Source organism: Giraffa tippelskirchi, chromosome 12 (genome assembly GCF_054371585.1).
Source record: "Giraffa tippelskirchi isolate mGirTip1 chromosome 12, T2T-mGirTip1v1.2.pri, whole genome shotgun sequence".
In the NCBI taxonomy this organism is placed as follows: domain Eukaryota; kingdom Metazoa; phylum Chordata; class Mammalia; order Artiodactyla; family Giraffidae; genus Giraffa; species Giraffa tippelskirchi.
The window spans coordinates 105,725,667-105,747,250 of record NC_137286.1 but is presented as its reverse complement, the minus strand read 5'-3'; the positions used below and the strand labels follow the sequence as shown (position 1 = coordinate 105,747,250).

General features: G+C 41.1%; 1 long non-coding RNA gene across 2 annotated transcripts; it reads left to right on the top strand.

Annotated features, from left to right (window-relative positions):
- The first annotated feature begins 83 nt into the window (after positions 1-83).
- LOC145528555 (uncharacterized) lies at positions 84-20,261 on the top strand. Of its 2 annotated transcripts, none has more exons than XR_014070499.1 (4): positions 84-188; positions 18,640-18,720; positions 19,438-19,526; positions 19,895-20,261. It is a non-coding gene; the product is annotated as an uncharacterized LOC145528555 (long non-coding RNA). The 2 variants fall into 2 exon arrangements; XR_014070498.1 differs by having other exon boundaries at positions 18,530-18,720.
- The last annotated feature ends 1,323 nt before the right edge of the window (positions 20,262-21,584 follow it).

The following is a 21,584-nucleotide window of genomic DNA, read 5'->3' as shown; positions in this document are numbered from 1 at the left end:
GTGCCTAGTGATGGGATCCTGACCTCACAAAGGCCTGGCTGCTCTGGGGTGTGGTGAGCCCCCTGTGGACACCCCGTGGCCCCACACATCCTACTGTGTGTCCATCCCTGGAGCCATCATCCCCACCCCTGCCTCCTGGGACCAGCTCTTCTCCATCCTCCGCACCCCCCACCCCCACCCCCGGGACAGTAAGTACCAACTCTCTTTGCCAGCCCTAACTCCTCTCAGTTCAGTTCAATCACTCAGTCATGTCCAACTCTCTGTGACCCCACGGACTGCACAGCATACCAGGCTTCCCTGTCCATCACCATCTCTTGCAGCTTGCTCAAACTCAGTTATGCCATCCAACCATCTCATCCTCTGTCATCCCTTTCTCTTCCTGCCCTGAATCTTTCCCAGCATTAGGGTTTTTTCCAATGAGTCAGTTCTTTGAATCAGGTGGCCAAAGTATTGTAGCTTCAGCTTCAGCATCAGTCCTTCCAATGAATATTCAGGACTGATTTCCTTTAGGATGGACTGGTTGGATCTCCTTGCAGACCAAGGGACTCTCAAGAGACTTCTCTAACACCACAGTTCAAAAGCATCAATTCTTCAGTGCTCAGCTTTTTTTATAGTCCAACTCTCACAACCATACAGGACTACTGGAAAAACCATAGCTTTGACTAGACGGAACTTTGTTGGCAAAGGTCCCCTAGGGGTCCCCTAAAGTTCCCGACTCCCCTAGGGAAATTGATCCCAATTTCTCCTATTTTTTTCAGAAATGGTCCTTTCAGTAACCCTCTCACCCTGTCACAAAATCAATTCATCATTCCTTCCTTTCAAACCATTATTACTCTACGTTTGTCAAAGTTTTCCAAATTCCAAAACAGATGACACTTCCCTCTTTTTTTTTTTTTTAAATAAATTTATTTATTTTAGTTGGGGGCTAATTACTTTACAATATTGTAGTAGTTTTTGCCATACATTGACATGAATCAGCCATGGGTTTACATGTGTTCCCCTTCCTGGACCCCCCTCCCACCTCCCTCCCCATCCCATCCCTCTGGGTCATCCCATTGCCCCAGCCCTGAGCATTTGTCTCATGCATCGAACATGGAATGGTGTTCTGTTTCACATACGATAATATACATGTTTCAATGCTATTCTCCCAGAACATCCCACCCTCACCTTCTCCCTCAGAGTCCATAAGACTGTTCTATGCATCTGTGTCTCGCATATAGGGTTATCGTTACCATCTTTCAAATTCCATATATATGCATTAGTATACTGTATTGTTGTTTTTCTTTCTGACTTACTTCACTCTGTATAATGGGCTCCAGTTTCATCCATCTCAATAGAACCGATTCAAATGTATTTTTTTTAATGGCTGAGTAATATTCCATTGTGTGTATGTACCACAGCTTCCTTATCCATTCGTCTGCTGATGGACATCTAGGTTGCTTCCATGTCCTGGCTATTGTAAACAGTGCTGCGATGAACATTGGGGTACATGCGTCTCTTTCAATTCTGGTTTCCTCGGTGTATATGCCCAGCAGTGGGATTGCTGGGTCATATGGCAGTTCTATTCCCAGTTTTTTAAGGAATCTCCACACTGTTCTCCATAGTGGCTGTACTAGTTTGCATTCCCACCTCCCAGAATATTGGAAATAAAAGCAAAAATAAACAAATGGGACCTAATTAAAATTAAAAGCTTTTGCACAACAAAGGACACCTCCCTCTTAAAATCAAACAAAGAAGGACTTAAAACAGAAAGCTACTTTTTTATTATTATTTAAAAATTTTTTATTTATTTTAATTGGAGGCTAATTACTCTACAATATTGTAGTGGTTTTTGCCATACATTGACCTGAATCAGCCATGGGTTTACATGCGTTCCCCATCCTGAACCCCCCTCCCACCTCCCTCCCCATCCCATCCCTCTGGGTCATCCCAGTGCACCAGGCCTGAGCACCCTGTCTCATGCATCGAACCTGGACTTATTGTACAACTGCCCCCCCCAGTGCTGTCACATCCCACTTAATTGATGCACATCCAAGGTTTTCAAAGACATTGACCTTTATTTACTCAAATTATTTAATTTTGTTTAAAAAATCAGACTTCTTCTCTGCAACACAGCTGAAATCATTTCTACAGATGTCATCAGCAATCTCCAATTTGTTACACTGAAGGATCTTTCAGCTTCTCAGCATCCTCACTCCTGACACTTAGGCGAGTTCACCATGTTCTTCCTGACGTATCCTCGTTCTCTCTCTGTGTCTCTGAGCATCACCTCTTTCTGTTCATCTCTGAGCCCTTTGCTCCTCCCATGATCCTGTTGGCAAGGTTCACCTGTGCCCGCTAATCGACAGTCCCACCCCATCTCTGCAGCTGGGACTTCTGGGCATGTGACTTCCGCTGGTCCCCACCTCGCCCTCGCTCTGGTTTTAACCTCCACCTCCCGCCCCCACCGTGTCTGCCTCCTGCTTAAAGCAGAGGGACCAGAATGGCCCCTTACTTCTCCAGACATGTGGCGTCTCCTCTTTGACATCCTATTCCTGCTCATGGAGAGGATTCATCTCTTATTCTCTAACTTCTATTAGTCATCAATTCTCAGTCCAGAAAAGCATGTTGTTTCATTTTTATATTCCCACTGCCCCTACCCTGTGTCTCCCTTCCTCCCCTCTCTCTTGTTAGCAGCTTCACTGAGATTTAATAATTTACCTAGTGTCCAATTCACCCATTAAAGTGTACAAGTCAATGCTTTTTGGTATATTACATCATTAGCTTGCAAAATTGTGGTAAAATATATTTAACATAAAATTTACCACTTTAATCATTTTTCATTTTCAACTAAGTGGCATTAATTACATCCGTGATGTCATGCAACCGTCAGCACTGTTTAGTTCCAGACCTTTCCATCATCTGAACAGGAACTCTGAAGCCATTAAGTAATAACTGCCTCCCCCCCCCTCCGCCACCGACCCCTCTCTCCTCAGCCCCAGGTAACCTGTAATCTACTTTCAGTCTTTAACAACTTTCCTGTTCTCCAGATACATCATATAAGTGAAGTAATGTAACATTTCCTTTGTTCGTCTGACTTATTTCACTCAGCGGAATGTTCTCAAGCTTTATCCATGCTGTAACACATTTCAGATTTTCATTCCCTTTTACAGCTGGAATATTCCATTGTTATGTATTCCATGTATTGTTCATCCATTTATCTACTGATGGACACTCAGGTTGTTGTGATAATGTTGCAATGAGCAATTGTGTACAGGCCTGTTCAGGGCCCTGCGTTCAAGTTCTTTGGGCATATACTTAGGGGTGGAATTGCTGGGTCATGTGACATTCTATGTTTAGCTCTTTGTTGTTGTTGTTCAGTCGCTAAGTCATGTCTGACTCTTTATGACCCCATGGACTGCAGCACTCCAGGCCTCCCCGTCCTTCACCATCTCCTGGAGCTTGCTCAAACTCATGTCCATCGAGTGGATGATGCCCTCCAACCATCTCATCCTCTGTTGTCCCCTTCTCCTCCTGCTCTCAAGGAACAACCAAACTGTTTAATTTTTTTTATAGCTGCCGCAGCATTTTACATTCTCACAAGAAATGCACGTGTCCCAACTTCTCCACAACCTTGCTATTATTATTATTAAATCCTAGTAGGTATCAAATCATATGTATCTCTCTTCCCCTGGTGCTTGGACTGTTATAATAATCTCCTGCCTGCTCTTCCTGTTGTATTTTTCCTCTTTAATATGTACAGTGCACTAATACTATGTTGTTTCACAGGAAAAATTTTCTCTGATGAACAGCTTTTTATGCCTCTTGAAAAAAGTCTAAACTCTCCTGGCTTTTGAAACTTGCCATTTTCTTGGCTCCAATCAACCTTACCTGAAAACGAGGAGACACCTCTCTTTTAGGGTATTTGGGAAGAATAAGATGATACTTGTTTAGCATTGCTGTCTAACACATTTGTGCTCAGAGTGAAAGGTTTACTCTTTCGAAGTAACAGTACCTTATTTGCAGATGAAAAAACTCGAGTCCTAGAAAGATAAGTTGCTTAATGGAAACTAGCTGTTCAGTCTGAGATGGAGTTTGATTCTGAGCTGGCCAGGATCAGATCTGAAAGAACTAACCCCTTACTTGTCCCACTGGTCCACGTTGGATTCTGAAACACAGATGCTTCATGGCCCCTTGGACATCGTTCCATGGCCAGGTTAAGGAATGACCCTTCACAGTCAACCCATTTCCTGGACTCAGTTCCAATCTTTGGTTTGGTTCCACATCTGTAGCCCCTTCTCCTGGTCTCACTTCTAATCTTTGGTTTGGTGACACATCTGTAGCCCCTTTTGCATAATCCCTGCCTCTTTCTGATGACCATGTGTGTGAGTACTCAGTTGCTCGGTCGTGCCTGACTCTTTGCAACCTTATGAACTGTAGCCCCCTGGGCTTCTCTGTCTATGGGATTTCCCAGGCATGAATATTGGAGTGGGTTGCCATTTCCTCCTACAGGGGATCTTTTTGATTCAAAGATCGAACCCACATCTTCTGCATTGGCAGGCGGCTTCTTTACCCACTGAGCCATCGGGGAAGCCCCCCTGATGATCATATATCATTGCAAAGACCCTGTTTTCATCCAGGGGCTATTTAGCCATGTGAATACAATCATTCCTCTGCTCATATGTGGACTTCACACTCAGAAGGGCCTCCCCCCCCTGCTGAGCCTTCAGCACCTCCTTCTCATCCCAGGCCACCCCCACTGTGTTTGGTGGTGATGGGTCCAACTCCATGTCTAATATTCTTCCACTTTACTCTGAAGTCACTCTTCTCCTCTGAATCCACCAAGGTCCCCTTCTTCCATCTCCTCCATCATTTCCTGGGATCTGTTTTCCTCAGTGAGCCATCTGGCTGTTCTTCCCCTACCCCGAACTGAAGGTCAGGAAAATTAAAAGAAAACATGAAGAAAAAATGCAACCTGAAGAGGCAATAACCTTTGATTTATAACATATATCTCTTCTGCATTGATGCTTTCAAAGGTCTTCCTCTTACTGAGGTAATAAGCCCAAGGGATCCAAGTAGTTCTGTGTTCTAAATTCAGAGCAGCTCCAAGCATGCTGTCAGCATCTAATTATTAATGCATGAAAACAATAAAAACAATACCAGCACAACAGCCAGATGTTGCCATCTGCTACTGCTCTGGGCTAAGAGGGGTGCGCGTTCAAGGCCAGCTGTTTTGGGGGGCTTCACTTTTTTCTGCACCATGTGCTTCCCATTTGAGGGCACAGGGGCCTGAGAACATTTTTAGAATTTGCTCCTCTACCAGCATGGCATGAATTTCCATATTATCATCTTACGGCTCTAATATTCTAATTTCTATGTCACATTACAAATTCTGCTGGAATATTTCTTAGCTTTCACCATATCCTTTTTACCCAGTGGAAACCGAGCTGCCAAAAAGCTTCCAGATGGACGTGAGCTGGGCCATGTAGCGCTTCCCTGTCTCCCAAGCAAGGGTCCCTCCCCTGTAGAAACCCGAGATGAGATGAGCCCTGCCTCCCCAGCAGCAGCAGGAACAACGCGGGGAGGGGAGTGCTCCACCCGGGATTCTAAACATCTGCTAGTTCCCGCTCCTCCAGGCAGAGCAGAGATGGTGTCTTCCCACGCCTTCATCAAAGATCCAGTCATCTTCCTTTCCCTCCATTTGATCTGGTGTTTAGTAAACGGCCCCATGGGATTCAAAACATTCACAGAGGGCTTCTTCAAACCCAAACTGGAAGCCACCTGGAGACAAGCTTGCTACCTTGACTGTTAACCACATAGTCAATGAATAATACTTGAAATATACTTCCAGCAATATTTTTTTCTAGAAAAGTGAATGTTATAGTCAAGTGTGATATATGTGAATTAAATTATGTCCTGTATCATGTTAATATAACTTTCAGAAGTAAAATTTCCTTCCCTGTAAATGAAAATTCTACATGGTAGTTTATTATAATACCTCAGTATAAGGCTTGTGAGATAGGTCTGCCATATCCATTGTAAAATTCTTTTCATCAAATGATGTAAAAAACCTTTTAAAATTCATGGCTGAACAGAATTCCTAGAAGCCATCCTTATTTGGGGGACATTTTTTCACTTGTGGGACAATTAAAACCAATGAAAGGGTAAGCTAGGTTGTTAGAGGTTTCCCCCTAGAACAGTCCAGGTAAACTGAATACTTCCCAAGGCTGTTCCAAACTAGCAGAATTTGCTAAAGTTTCCAAGCTCATCACACTTCTATTTGTCTCAACATACTTTCCATATTATTTTGCCTTAAACTTTAGCAGGAAAATAGACGTTATTAGGTGAGCAATCTCTCCATCCTGATCCTCAACTTTACATTTTGTACACGTCTCTGTTTACACTGAACCATTTAACTGCCACATCACAAAACCAATCCACAGCCTGCTCTTTTTTCCTGGAAATCCCTCCTCTGAGACTTGGTCATGAAGAGCTTGGGTGCAGAGTCATCTTCTGTCTGAATCCAGAGTTACTGACTCGTTGCCTTCTGTCGGACCAGTTACTTCCTCTCTTTCAGCTTTTCTTCCTCCATCTGGAAGAGAGCTGTGGATGCGGTGAGCCAACAGCAGACCCTCAACCATGATTCTTCTTCTAGCATCTCCAGGGCTCTCTCTCTTGACCATCTCTTCTCCCTTGGACATGTGCCTTCCCTCTCTTTGTTGGCTGAGCAGTCAGGGAAACCCATTTTTTCATAGGTGATAATAATAATATAATAATGTCCCAGTCTCACTCAGTTATGTATATGTAATTAGATATCCTATTTAAGATCTGTACTATGGAGGCCATATATTTCTTCATAACCAATAACTAAAGCTTTCAACTCCACTTAATGTGAGACTTCTCCTCCCTGGAGCCCAGTAGGAACCTGCCTTTAGAGGACTATTTGGAGGCTCTGTGTCTTTCTCTCTTCCTTCCTCCCTTTCTTCCTTGTTACTGTTTGCACCCCTTCCAGAGTGCAGAGGCGGAACTTGTGGTCCCATTGTGTCAGATTCCCTGTTCATTCTCACATTTCATGCAAAAAACCTCAAAAACATCTGTAATGTGAAAAGACACCCTGCATTCCCCTGCTGCTAAAGCCAATGTTAGGGGCCAAAGTGAAAATATGAGATCTCTGCTGAATGTATGGGCTTCCTATACATACATCAGGTGGCTCAGCTTGTTAAAAAAACACCTGTCTTCCACTGCAGGAGACAGAAGAGATGTGAATTTGATCCCTGGGTCAGGAAGATCCCCTGGAAAAGAAAATGGCAACCTGCTCTGGTATTCTTGCCTGGAGAATCCCTTGGACAGAGGAGCCTGGTGGGCAGTAGTCCATAGGATCGCAGAGTCAGACACGACTGAGCACACACGCATGCACACGGAATGCACAGATTTCTCAACAAGCCTGTTTTATCCCCAATATAGCATTTCCTGTCAAAGCTGTATTAATTCTAAGCTTTGATAGCAGAAATTGTTTTATTATCAGGTGAAGCATAGATCTCTTTGTAAGAAATAACGATATAAAAAGCTTTAAAAAAGAACAAAGAACAAGGAAAAAAGAGGAACAGAGCAGAATGTGGTATAGAATCCATGATTAGTGGTGGAAAATGGAAGACATGTTCTACAAACACGATTGCCAACTCTCTTCAGATGTTGCAGATGTCACTAATGCAAGAGTCACTCGGAGACAAGAGAAATAAACATTCATAATGCCCATGTCTGTGTTAATCTGAGCAAGTCTGTGTCCTGGTTTCTAAGCATCTGCTGTTCTGAGGCCTCTTGGCCTGTCGTGTTCTTAAGGAAACTGTTTGGTGTACGACGTTCACATTTTGCTTTGTTTCTTTAGTTCTGTTTATTTTGAGTTGGTGGAGGCAGCTTGGAGGGCGGGAGAGAGTGACTCGTGAACTCTGGGTGGAAACCATACTGATATTGTGAACAGCACTTGCCCTGTGCAAATCAGAGGTGCCAGATAAAATAGGGGTGTTGAATGAGACATACCCCAACTTCCCCCCGAGTGGCAGTCATGGGAAGGACAAAAGCAAGCTTCAGATCAGAGAACTCTTCCTTGCCACCATGTCCGGATAAGCTTTCTGGGAGCAGGTGGCGTGAGCTCTGTCTGGGTGGCAGTCAGCACTGGACCTTGGATCCTACGTGCATTTTCCACCGTGAGGAGCAGTGCCTCTTAAGTCCCCCTAGTGATGTTTGGGAGATCAGAGGGCTTGTTTGCTTTTTCAACACCCTGCACAGAGCCTCCTGAGGCATTTCATCAGCATCGCCTGCCACTGCCAAGTTTTGCCCACTGGAAACTCCCATGCTTGACAAAGCTTTTAACACCTTTTCGTTTCAAACACAGATGCTTTTTTCCACAAACACCTGTACTGTCAATGAGAACATTTTTTTTTCCGTAAGTATTGAATAGCCAGTGACTGACAATGCAGAAGCAGAGATACCATTGTGTTAAGTCAGAGGCACCATAAGGACCCTCTCAGGCATGCTTTTATGGGATTGACTGTTGGTGGTCTTCAATTTTGGGGGGCTCAGGATTTGCTTGGAGTCAGAGAACTTTGCCACCAGCAAACAACACTTCGGTATTTTTCCTCAAATACGTGATGAGGAAGCAGGTTTGGGATGTTACCACATGTAGTTGTCATTGTCTTAGTTCAGTTCAGTTCAGTCGCTCAGTCATGTCTGATTCTTTGTGACCCCATGAACCACAGCACACCAGGCCTCCCTGTCCATCACCAGCTCCCGGAGTTCACTCAAACCCATGTCCATCGAGTCGGTGATGCCATCCAACCATCTCAACCTCTGTCGTCCCCTTCTCCTCCTGCCCTCAATCTTTCCCATCATCAGGGTCTTTTCAAATGAGTTAGCTCTTCGCATCAGGTGGTCAAAATATTGGAGTTTCAGCTTCAACATCAGTCCTTCCAATGAATATTCAGGACTGATTTCCTTTAGGATGGACTGGTTGGATCTCCTTGTAGTCCAAGGGACTCTCAAGGGTCTTCTCCAACACCACAGTTCAAAAGCATCAATTCTTTGGTGTTCAGTTTTCTTTATACTCCAATTCTCACATCCGTACATGACTACTGGAAAAACCATAGCTTTGACCAGATGGACCTTTGTTGGCAAAGTAATGTCTCTGCTTTTTAATTTGCTGTCTAGGTTGGTCATAACTTTCCTTCCAAGGAGTAGGCGTCTTTTAATTTCATGGCTGCAGTCACCATCGCAGTGATTTTGGAGCCCTCAAAAATAAAATCAGCCACTGTTTCCACTGTTTCCCCATCTATTTGCCATGAAGTGATGGGACCAGATGCCATGATATTAGTTTTATGAATGTTGAGTTTTAAGCTAACTTTTTCACTCTCCTCTTTCACTTTTGTCAAGAGGCTCTCTAGTTCTTCTTCGCTTTCTGCCATAAGGGTGGTGTCATCTGCATATCTGAGGTTATTGATATTTCTCCCAGCAATCTTGATTCCAGCTTGTGTTTCTTCCAGCCCAGCGTTTCTCATGATGTGCTCTGCATATAAATTAAATAAGCAGGGTGACAATATACAGTCTTGACATACTCCTTTTCCTATTTGGAACCAGTCTGTTGTTCCATGTCCAGTTCTAACTGTTGCTTCCTGACCTGCATACAGCTTTCTCAAGAGACAGGTCAGATGGTCTGGTATTCCCATCTCTTTCAGAATTTTCCACAGTTTATTGTGATCCATGCAGTCAAAGGCTTTGGCATAGTCAATAAAGCAGAAATAGATGTTCTTCTGGAACTCTCTTGCTTTTTCAATGATCCAGCAGATGTTGGCAGTTTGCCCTCTGGTTCCTCTGCCTTTTCTAAATCCAGCTTGAACATCTGGAAGTTCACGGTTCATGTATTGCTGAAGGCTGGCTTGGAGAATTTTGAGCATTACTTTACTAGCGTGTGAGATGAGTGCAATTGTGTGATAGCTTGAGCATTCTTTGGCATTGCCTTACTTTGGGATTGGAATGAAAACTGACCTTTTCCAGTCCTGTGGCCACTGCTGAGTTTTCCAAATTTGCTGACATATTGAGTGTAGCACTTTTACAGCATCATCCTTTAGGATTTGAAATAGCTCAACTGGAATTCCATCACCTCCACTAGCTTTGTTTGTAGTGATGCTTCCTAAGGCCCACTTGACTTCACATTCCAGGATGTCTGGCTCAAGGTGAGTGATCACACCATCGTGATTATCTGGGTTGTGAAGATCTTTTTTATATAGTTCTTCTGTGTATTCTTGCCACCTCTTAATATCTTCTGCTTCTGTTAGGTCCATACCATTTCTGTCCTTTATTAAGCCCATCTTTGCGTGAAATGTTCCCTTGGTATCTCTAATTTTCTCGAAGAGATCTCTAGTCTTTCCCATTCTATTGTTTTCCTCTATTTCTCTGCATTGATTGCTGAGAAAGGCTTTCTTATCTCTCCTTCCTATTCTTTGGAACTCTGCATTCAGATGCTTATATCTTTCCTTTTCTCCTTTGCTTTTCGCTTCTGTTCTTTTCACAGTTATTTGTAAGGCTTCCTCACACAGCCAGTTTGCCTTTTTGCATCTCTTTTTCTTGGGAATGATCTTGATCCCTGTCTCCTGTGCACTGTCACAAACCTCCCTCCATAGTTCATCAGGCACTCTGTCTATCAGATCTAGTCCCTTAAATCTATTTCTCACTTCCACTGTATAGTCATAAGGGATTTTATTTAGATCATACCTGAATGGTCTAGTGGTTTTCCCTACTTTCTTCAATTTAAGTCTGAATTTGTCAATACGAAGTTCATGATCTGAGCCACAGTCAGCTTCCAGTCTTGTTTTTGCTGACTGTATAGAGCTTCTCCATCTTCGGCTGCAAAGAATATAATCAATCTGATTTTGGTGTTGGCCATCTGGTGATGTCCATGTGTAGAGCCTTCTCTTGTGTTGTTGGAAGAGGGTGTTTGCTTTGACCAGTGCATTCTCTTGGCAAAACTCTATTAGCCTTTCCCTGCTTCATTCTGTACTCCAAGGCTAAATTTGCCTGTTATGCCAGGTGTTTCTTGACTTCCTACTTTTGCATTCCAGTCCCCTATAATGAAAAGGACATCTTTTGGGGGTATTATTTCTGAAAGGTCTTGTAGGTCTTCAAAGAACTGTTCAACTTCAGCTTCTTCAGTGTTACTGGTCGGGGCATAGACTTGAATTACCATGATATTGAATGGCTTGCCTTGGAAATGAACAGAGATCATTCTGTCGTTTTTGAGATTGCATCCAAGTACTGTGTTGGAGTCGGACTCTTTTGTTTACTATGATGGCTACTCCATTTCTTCTAAGGGATTCCTGCCCACAGTAGTAGATATAATGGTCATCTGAGTTAAATTCACCCATTCCAGTCCATTTTATTTCGCTGATTCCTAGAATGTCGACGTTCATTTTGCCATCTCCTGTTTGACCACTTCCAATTTGCTTGATTCATGGACCTAACATTCCAGATTCCTATGCAATATTGCTCTTTACAGCATTGGAGCTTGCTTCTGTCACCAGTCACATCCACAACTGGGTGTTGTTTTTGCTCTGGCTCCATCCCTTCATTCTTTCTGGAGTTATTTCTCCATTGACCTCCGGTAGCATATTGGGCACCTACCGACCTGGGGAGTTTATCTTTCAGTGTTCTATCTTTTTGCCCTTTCATACTGTTCATTGGGGTTCTCAAGGCAAGAATACTGAGAATACTGGTCATCACTGTCTTAGATGACCACCAAAAGGATGCTAGTGAAACACTTTGTAAATGAAAGATTTTAACATCTCTTGGTAATGGTAGAAGTGACCACTGAAGAAGAAAAAGCAACTTTGTGGGTCTCAAAGTGAAAAGATATTTATTACGAACACCACACCTGGTTTGGCAGGCTTGTCTTATTACAGGAATGGGATATTAAACGTTTTCATTTTCTGCAGCCCTTCACATCACTCCGAGAGGATCTTCTTCTAAGATGCGGTTCTATCACAGATCTCATGGCCGAGTCCTGCTTCCAGCTCCCTCTCTATGTCATTCCCTTGAGCCCACATTTCTTACTGCACAGAGAGTTCATCTTGCAGTTAGGTTTATTTTGTCTTGTGAATTTAGCTTTTATTTGACAGCTGGCATTTTCTCTCCCCTTTCATTTAGGACTCTTCATTTGAATCAGAAATGAAGTCCATCTCCAGAGGAAGGACTGTCTTAATAATACCCTAAATACTAAATACCCTCAGTAGTATTTTACACATGGAAGGATTTTATTAAGCATTTTAAAAATTTATTGCTTTGGATAATAGTGATCTGACGAGTGTCTTGTACAGGCATCTTAAATGAATCACTTTATTAGCCTTTGAGGACATAATGGTGGCATGTCCAGAAAGTGAGAAATGATTACGTGTGGAACCTGAAATCACACACAATTTATGAAATTCTTCAGTTAGAGGATGATCAGCCAAAAGAAAGTGCTCAGAAAGTGAGACTTGTGAGTCATCATATGTAGGAGTCATTAAAGGCAGTCTAGTGTGGAAGCCCATTCAAGGTGTAAGATACACCCAACAAACCAGGTCTCACCACTCCTCATTTTATTCTATCCACCTCTTGTTAGGGTTTTTTCCTTTCCTTAGTTTTTTCTTTCCAACAAGCTACTACTGTCTGTGTTACTCTTTCTTGACCTTTGCCAAGGTTTAGCTTCCAGTTTTAATAACCAGCTTACAAATGCAATTGAGTTTATACAGCTGTATAAAATTTTATCAAAAGCAACTTGATTTTTCAGTTCAGTTCAGTCGCTCAGTCGTGTTCAACTCTGTGACCCCATGGACTGCAGCACACCAGGTTTCCCTGTCCATCACCAACTTCTGGAGCCTACTCAAACTCATGTCTGTTGCGATGGTGATGCCATGCAACCATCTCATCCTCTGTCATCCCCTTCTCCTCCTGTCTTCAATCTTTTCCAGCATCAGGGTCTTTTCTAAGGACTCAGCTCTTCACATCAGGTGGCCAAAGTAAGCTTCAGCATCAGTCCTTCCAATGACTATTCAGGACCGATTTCCTTTAGGATGGACTGATTGGATTTCCTTGCAGTCCAAGGGACTCTCAAGAGTCTTCTCCAATACCACAGTTCAAAAGCATCAATTCTTCGGTGCTCAGCTTTCTTTATAGTCCAACTCTCACATCCATACATGACTACTGGAAAAACCATAGCTTTGACTAGACAGACCTTTGTTGGCAATGTAATGTCTCTGCTTTTTAATATGCTGTCTAGGTTGGTTACAACTTTTCTTCCAAGGAGCAAGCATCTTTTAATTTCATGGCTGAAGTCACCATCGCAGTGGTTTTGGAGCCCCCCAAAATAAAGTCTCTTACTGTTTCCATTGTTTCCCCATCTATTTGCCATGAAATGATGGGACCAGATACCATGATCTTGGTTTTCTGAATGTTGAGTTTTAAGCCAACCTTTTCACTCTCCTCTTTCACTTTTGTCAAGAGGCTCTTCAGTTCTTCTTCGCTTTCTGCCATGAGAGTGGGGTCATCTGCATATCTGAGGTTATTGATATTTCTCCCGGCAATCTTGATTTCAGCTTGTGCTTCATCCAGTCTAGCATTTCTCATGATGTGCTCCACATATAAGTTAAATAAGCAGGGTGACAATATACAGCCTTGACATACTCCTTTCCTAATTTGGAACCAGCCCGTTGTTCTATGTTCAGTTCTAACTGTTGCTTCTTGACCTGCATACAGATTTCTCAGGAGGCAGGTCAGATGGTCTGGTATTCCCATCTCTTGAAGAATTTTCCATAGTTTGTTGTGATCCACACAATCAAAGGCTTTGGCGTAGTCAATAAAGCAGAAGTAGATGTTTTTCTGGAACTCTCTTGCTTTTTTGATGATTCAAGAGAGTTCCAGAAAAATTTATTCAATCCACCTCTTGTTAGGGTTCTTTCCTTTCCTTAGTTTTTTCTTTCCAACAAGTTGCTACTGTCTGCTGTACTCTTTCTAGACCTTTGCCAAGGTTTAGCTTCCAGTTTTAATAACCAGCTTACAAATGCAATTGAGTTTATTATAGCACTATAAAATTTTATCAAAAGCAACTTGATTTTTACTTCTCAATTAATTTAACATGACTACTTTAATGTATAGAGACATCTAATATATTTCAGGTGCCACTAGAAGTACTTCCAAGAAATTGTGACTAATTCAGTTATTAAATAGTATCTTTTCATTCACAAAGAGAAAGGTATCAATAAATTCTTGGTCAGAGGATGGCACATCCTTGGGTGGAAGCAGGTTGAATGGTGGAGCCATTTCATGGCAGAAGCTGAGCGAGGACACTACAAGAAGTGGGGCTTCTGCCCTGGCTGGTGGTAAATGGAAAGCAGATCAGTTCTGATATTGGAACTAAGATAGAAATAAAGAAGTTTCCAATTTAGAATAAATACAGAATTTGAAGGAAAATTAAAAACTAAATTTAAATAATTTTATGGCCTAGTCTTTAGACATACCATCTATTGTGAATTTAAAACACACTTTCAAAAAGAGACTAAATGAGTTTAGTGAGAGTTTAAAGAGAATGCGGCAGATGTCTGGTAGCTTGAGAACAAATTAAGCATTCTCTTAGCTTGATTTTTAAAATTTGTTCTTATATACCTTCCAGAGAATTTATATTTGACAGAAAATACTTGCTTTATTTTAGATAGTTGATGAAAGAGTTGGTAGACTGTAAAGAACATATACAGAGTGAGAAAATGACATTGAGAAGGAGGTGTGTGCGTTTTGGAAAACTTTTTTTTTTTTAATTTAAATATATTTAAAAAATTTTTTACCATGTTGTGCTGGTTTCTGCCAAACAGCAACAGTGGAAACCTATTTCTAATGGGGGGTATGTCTGTTTAATGTCTGTATGTAGACTTCCCTTCCAGGAAAGGACTGCATTGGAGAAGGAAATGGCAACCCACTCCAGTTTTCTTGCCTGGAAAATCCTACCTGGCAGGCTACAGTCCATGGGGTTGCAAGAGTCGGACATGACTTAGCAACTAAACCACCAAGTACTGCATGACTAAGAAGTGTGTCTGTTAGTGCTTAAAAACATTTAGTCTGAACACAACTTTATCTCACATCTTATAATGGTTTTCCTTTTCTAAGTGCAATCAGCAAAAACTCTGTGACATCCTGTCCTTATCTATCTGTTTTCCCATGATTGTAGTTTTCTTTGGCTGCCTTTGTTCCCCATTGAAAAGGCATTCCCTACAATGAACATTTTCCAAGTGAACTGAGGATTGGTTACTAGAGGGATTTTAGGAATTATTAATGAGGAGATGGACAAGAGTTGGCTCTACCAACAAAATGTTTGCAGTCCACTTGAAGCTCAAGTAGCTCAAGGACCCGCACTTGACTCAGCACCTCAGACAGTCTTCCCTGAGTGGATCTTGACCATCCTCTGTGTAGTATGACAGTTCCCAGGTCAGTTTATACGGGTGACAGACACACCATCTGCTAATGTTAAAGGGACAATATGGGTCTGAGGATGTGAGAAAAGAGCACCCTTAAATATCTTGATTAACTGGAAGAAATAATCTTTGACTTATTTTAAAGCATCTGAATGAGACTTCAACATGAACTTTAGCATTGTTGCTTTAGACCGTGCACTCTTGGGTGTCTAAAGGTATAATTTAAGGCACTAGAATTTCTTTCAGAACAGGACACAAGATACTGAAGAAGCAACAAGTGACTTGACTAGATTATGGTGATCATTTCACAATACATACAAATATTGAGTCATTAGGGGTTGCACACCTAAAACTAATATAATGCTATATGTCTATTATACCTCAAAAGAAAAACAAAATATCAGATGCAGAAAAGAATGAAGATCAATGTAAATGCTAAATTGTGTGTAAGTACAAATATTTACTATTTAAATCAAATAGACACCAAAATAGCATTCAAATTTACTTGATGAAGGTAGTTTAAATATTTAAATCCTTGCATTATCCAATAAAAGTAATTATTAGCATCTGAATTTTCTAAATTGTGAACACATAGCATAATATCTAAAGTGATCATTAAAAGAACAGAGCAAAGGATAAAACAATCAAATTAATAGTGAGAAAAAAAGTAGAATATTTATTTTTCAATTTGAAACTGAGAGATAAGGGACATATATTAGAAAATACAAAAACAGCTTATATAGCCATATTAATATTAGAAAGCAATCTGTAATGAAAAAATACATCATGAAGTATAAACAGAGTCATTGCATTATCATAAATTATCCCAGTTTAAATCACCAGAAAATTTTGGCATTCTACACTGGTGTACATATCATTATACAGCTTTAAAATATCTAAAGTAAAATTAATTAAGAAGATGTAAAAAAATCCACCATACATCTGGCATAGTAATTAAAGTCAAGCAGACAAAAATCATAAAGGACATAGAATATTTGTATTATATAATTGGTAAGCTTGAGTTCATGAAATATACAAAATGCTCTATAAAATTATTTAAAAAATTCAGGATGGTGGTTATATCCGGGAGGGCTTTAATGGGTTCTATTTCTCAGGTTCTGTGCTGGGTAACCGGGAGATTTATCAGATTATTCTCATTGCACATGGTGCCTCTTACATGGCATTTGAAATTTGTGTATTTGGAAATTTGTCTAGCTTAATTTTATCTTTATAGTAACAAGATTTTATGCAAAGCATATTAATTTACTCTTTTTAATAACTTTAAGCACTTATAATGTTTCATTTGATTATGAATTATCTCAGATTGTGAAATGTCTAAAATATCAGGTGGCTGCATGAATCTATATAAGCATTAATGTTGATAGTACTGATATAATAGTATGATGGAAAAAATAGTCAATTTTACTGTATGATAATTTAAACAAAATAAAAAATAAATCAAAAGTCAAAGGATCAAAATAATAAATCAGAAAATATAAAAAATAGCTTATTTAGCCATTTTAAATTTTATTCTATTAATGGAGATATTAATAGATTTAAGGAAATGATATTATAAAGTATCTGAAATACGTATTTCATAATCTGAGATATTTTACAATTCAGTGAAACATTAAAAGTCCCTAAAATTATTAAAAAGAGTAAATTATTATGCTTTACAGAAAACCTAGTAGTGATAGTGACAAAATTGAGCTCTATATATTTTCAGGTATCTGTCATGTAAGGCAAAGGTCCCCAGCTTTGTGGCACCAGGGTCTGACTTCATGGAAGACAAATTTTCCATGGACTGGGGGTGGGGGGACTGGTTTTGGGATTATTCAAATGCATTACATGTATTGTGCACTTTATTTCCATTATTATTACATCAGCTCCACCTCAGATCATCAGGCACTAGATTCCGGAAGTTGGGGACCCCTGCTGTAAGGGATACCATGAACATAATTAAAAGAAATACTTGCAAAACATCTGAGAAAGAGTTATTTATTATAAAGATCTTAGATACAACAAAATGGTAATAAAATAATAGCTCATGTGTATTCAGTGTGTATTTTGTAACTCCATTTGTATAGAGGTTTAATCCTGATTCCAAACCTGTGAGGTAAGTGTTACTTACATCCACATTTTTCAAAAGAGCGACTGGAGGCTTAGAAAGATGAAGTGAGTTGACAGAAGTAGCATAGGACAGGAGTTAGAACTCGGACCTGTGGTTCTGGGTCCAGGGTCCCTGCAGGGTTAAGACCACCACACTCTATGGCCTTCCTGGAAAGGAAGGAGCTATCCAATTAGAAAATTAATAACAAAGACCAAGGGGCCAAGAAGTGACATGCTGGAGATGCAAACAGGAAAGAGACACACATCCAATGTCAAACTCACTATAAAGAAAATGCACATTTAAACAAAAAGAGGATACAGTTTTTACCCACTGGAGTTTCAGAGAAAGTCACTTCAGGTATCCAAGGCTGGTGACATTAAGAGGAAATAGTTACTTTCAGGCACTTTTGATGAAAGTTTAGTATGATCTTTTTGTAGCACAGTTAGCCACTGTTTATAAAAATGCACAGCAAACAAGCTCTTTGTCTCAACAAATTCTTAGCAAGGATTCAGGAAGAGAATTTGAGATGCATGGACATTACAGCATCATTTAAATAGTAGATATTTCCCTCGCCACTCCAGAGTGAGGTTCAACACAGGAGAAGTAGCCCAGTGGTGGAAGCGGGGTGAAGGACGGCTTCCAAAGAAACAAAATGCAGATGAGCTGCTTCATAGCTTTGAGCACCTGGGAGAAATGTGTTGTCCTCCCTGCAAAATCAAGAGCGTGGCCACAGGCGAGAAGAGAAATCTCCATGCGTTTATGTTTCAGGAGTTTCCCGGAGTGCATCTGCCTCCCCATCAATGCTTTTTCTCAAGACAAGTGTTTGCCTAGTCTTCAGGGGTGGTAATTACTGATACAGGTCAAAACTCTGACCCTGATTTCCCAAGAGAAGTTTTCAATCTGTAGGCATGTTTAGGCACCAACGGTTGATTGTAATTCTAAGTTCTTTCTTTAGATGCTCAGCTTTAGAGTAAGATCTGGCAGAGTTACTGGTGATGTGAAGTCAGAGTGGTGAAATATTGACTTTTCCCTGGAAACATGTATCATCTTCACATTATTCAACAGCCTTCTACTGCTGTCCGCGTAGAGAGATGATCTCCAGGTCCTGACATAAATAGGCAGAGTGGAATGTTTCTTCCAGTTCAGGTGATGTTTGTATTGGTTTCTCCTCTATGCTTAGTTCCTAATGACCCTGCTCTTAAGTAGAGATTGCTGTCTGCAGCCAGGTGTCATCAGTGGCCATGTGGTCACACACACAAGCAACTCTTGTTTGCACCCAAGGCTCTGGTCTCCTAATTTCACCTTCCCCTCACCCGAGCCAGCCAACAAGAAATAACCCATGTGAGTCAAACGTCTAGAAATTCTTCCCTGAGATAATGCGCTTTCCTGAAGGAGGAACAACAGATACCCTTTCATACAAATAAAAATAAAACAAAACTGGAGCTGTCAAGTTCATGTAAGCTTTCACAGAAGAAAAATGTCCTTTGAGTCTTAAAATAACGCTATTTTAGGAGGCGTATTGTGGGACCACCAGACAGGTGCAGCTGGGTTACAGCAAAGTCTCTGCTGATCCCAGTAATTTGAGAACTTCCAAATTTAAATCTTCTGTGCTGAACTGTGCCTTATAATCACATTGTAGAAAAACAAGGTGATTTTGACAAACCTGTTCTTAATTTGGAAGCCTTCTTCCTCATGTAATATTCTTGTCCAGCCCTTTAGAATGTTGCAGAGTTTTAACAAAGCACAACACAGTGTGTGGGGGAGTGGTACTCATTGAGACCTGCAGGGGTGAAGTCTGTTATACTGTGAATTGTTCATGGGATTTTCTAATAATGAACATGATTTTCATTCTCCACACTTCAGGTACCACTCAGGAATCTGCCCACTAATTACAGCACGAGGGCCCAGTAGAAGGGCGGGTTGTCGGGCTGCACAGTGGAGCTCTCTGCCAGGTACCTGCCCCATTATAAACAAATCGTAATGACAGAAAGACGACAGCGTTTTATATTCTGGAGAACTGCAAGGAGATCTGAGGTTGTCAGGTAACATGGTAATTACGTTTAAAGAAACTTGATAATTCAAAAAAAATACGTTACTGAGTAATCTGCCGAAACATGTAGTTATTATGTGGCTACATGTCTCTTTCCATTATGTTAGCACCAAATTATGGGTTAGAATTCTTATATCTACCTTTTTCACTCTCTCAACAAAAGATGCTGGAGTTGAAACGCTGGTGGGGTGGGGGAGGAGTTCTTTCTGTATTATAGTTGACAAAAGAATGAAAGTTTCGAGCACAATGCAACATATAATTTCTTTCAAGTTTCTTCTTAAGCCAACATCTAAGCTGCATCGGGAGGCCCTCTGGAAGACTATTTTTGTCATTTTGAAGCTGGCATCATGTACTGCTGATGGAAGAAGAAAGCAAGAGCAAATGTCATTCAAAGCACTCTCTGTCGTGGCTGCCTGGGGCTTCATCGGAACGCCTGCAGGAACAAAATCCTCCAGGCGTCCCCAGCAATTCCCATTAAAAGGACGGCTGGAGTCCCACGGAAGCTTGCAGACATTCTAAGTCACCTGAGGCGGGTTTTAAGTTTATTGTAAGGCGTAATCACACAGGTTAAGGGGGTGGATTAGCATTGCAGCTGGCAAAGAGGAGTCAAAGGAATAAATAAATGCATTCAACAACACCAGCGCTTGTTCCTGGGAAATAATGCAGAAGGGAAGGAAGGCAGGTCAATTCCCTGGTGAGAATTTGTGTTCCATGACAGGCAGGAGGGAGATGTAAGTTTTTAGCACCACATAGACTCTTGCTGTTATCTGTGGAGCAGTTTCTAGAGTATAGCTGTGTTGGGTGAGGTAGGCCACTCAACAGACTTTCTGACTAGGATGGTGTGTGACACTAAGCTTATGGGAGAGAAAGGTAAACTGGTGAGGAGCAGTAATGTCCAGGTGGGCAGTGAAATAGCACCAGAAACAAAACCTACTGAATGAAGGACTTGAGCTGTGGGTCAAATGACTTGCCATCAAATTTTGAGGACATTTTGAGGACACATTGCCATTCAAATAATCTAGTATATAATCAAATACTCATTAATTTAATAATGTATTACTTTATTTTTATTTCTTAATGGTTCTTTTGTAAAATTTACGTGCTTATTGATCTAAAGTTTTAGGGACATTGCTAGAGCTTTTGTATTTTTTAAGTTTTAGGAACAAGTACTTGACATTGCCTCATTTTTGAGCTGCACTGTTTAAATGATACCCAAAGAGCATTTAATCAAGAGGAGCCCTTAGTGTCGGTCCTCATGCTATTTATACCCATGAGAATCTGTGACTTCAGTGAATAAATAATTTATTGTTATTTAGTTCACACAAGCCGAGAGAAGTGGCTGTTGGCACAGGAAATGAATGAAGCATACCACAAGTAGGATGCTGGGTTGAAACAAGAAGAAGGTGAAGTCTTGAATTTGGATTCCAATGGTGTATTTCTGTGTGGGACTGGAAAGTCAGGTTGTCTGTTGTTCCTGTGTATGTGTTGTGTACTGTGTATTGTGTCCTGGGTGGGGGCAGAGGGCAAAGCAGCATCTTGGGTTTTTAGTTGCCTGTGAACTTAAAAACAATCAGCATGGTGCCATCTCCTTTGAGTCTGGTGAGTCTCTGACTGAAACACGGGACTGGAGCTCTTGGTCAAGGAAGACCTTACAGCCCTCTTTTCAGCCCTGGTCAGACCTGGAACACAAGGCTCATTTTTGGGCAGCACCATCTCAAAGCGCTGTTCATGAAGTAGTATGGAGGGTCTAGAAGTTACAAACACCACACTTCATAAAGCAGGGGCTCTTAAGCCTGGATAAGAGAAGGCTCATGGTGGCCTTTCAAGTGTCTGGAGTTCTGTTGTGTTGAATAGATAGTAGACTGTTCAGCTTTGTTCTTGGAAGGCAGGACTGTGAACAGATGTCAAAAGTTACAGAATGTGACCAACCGGCTTAATGTGAAGTGGACATTTCCAACTT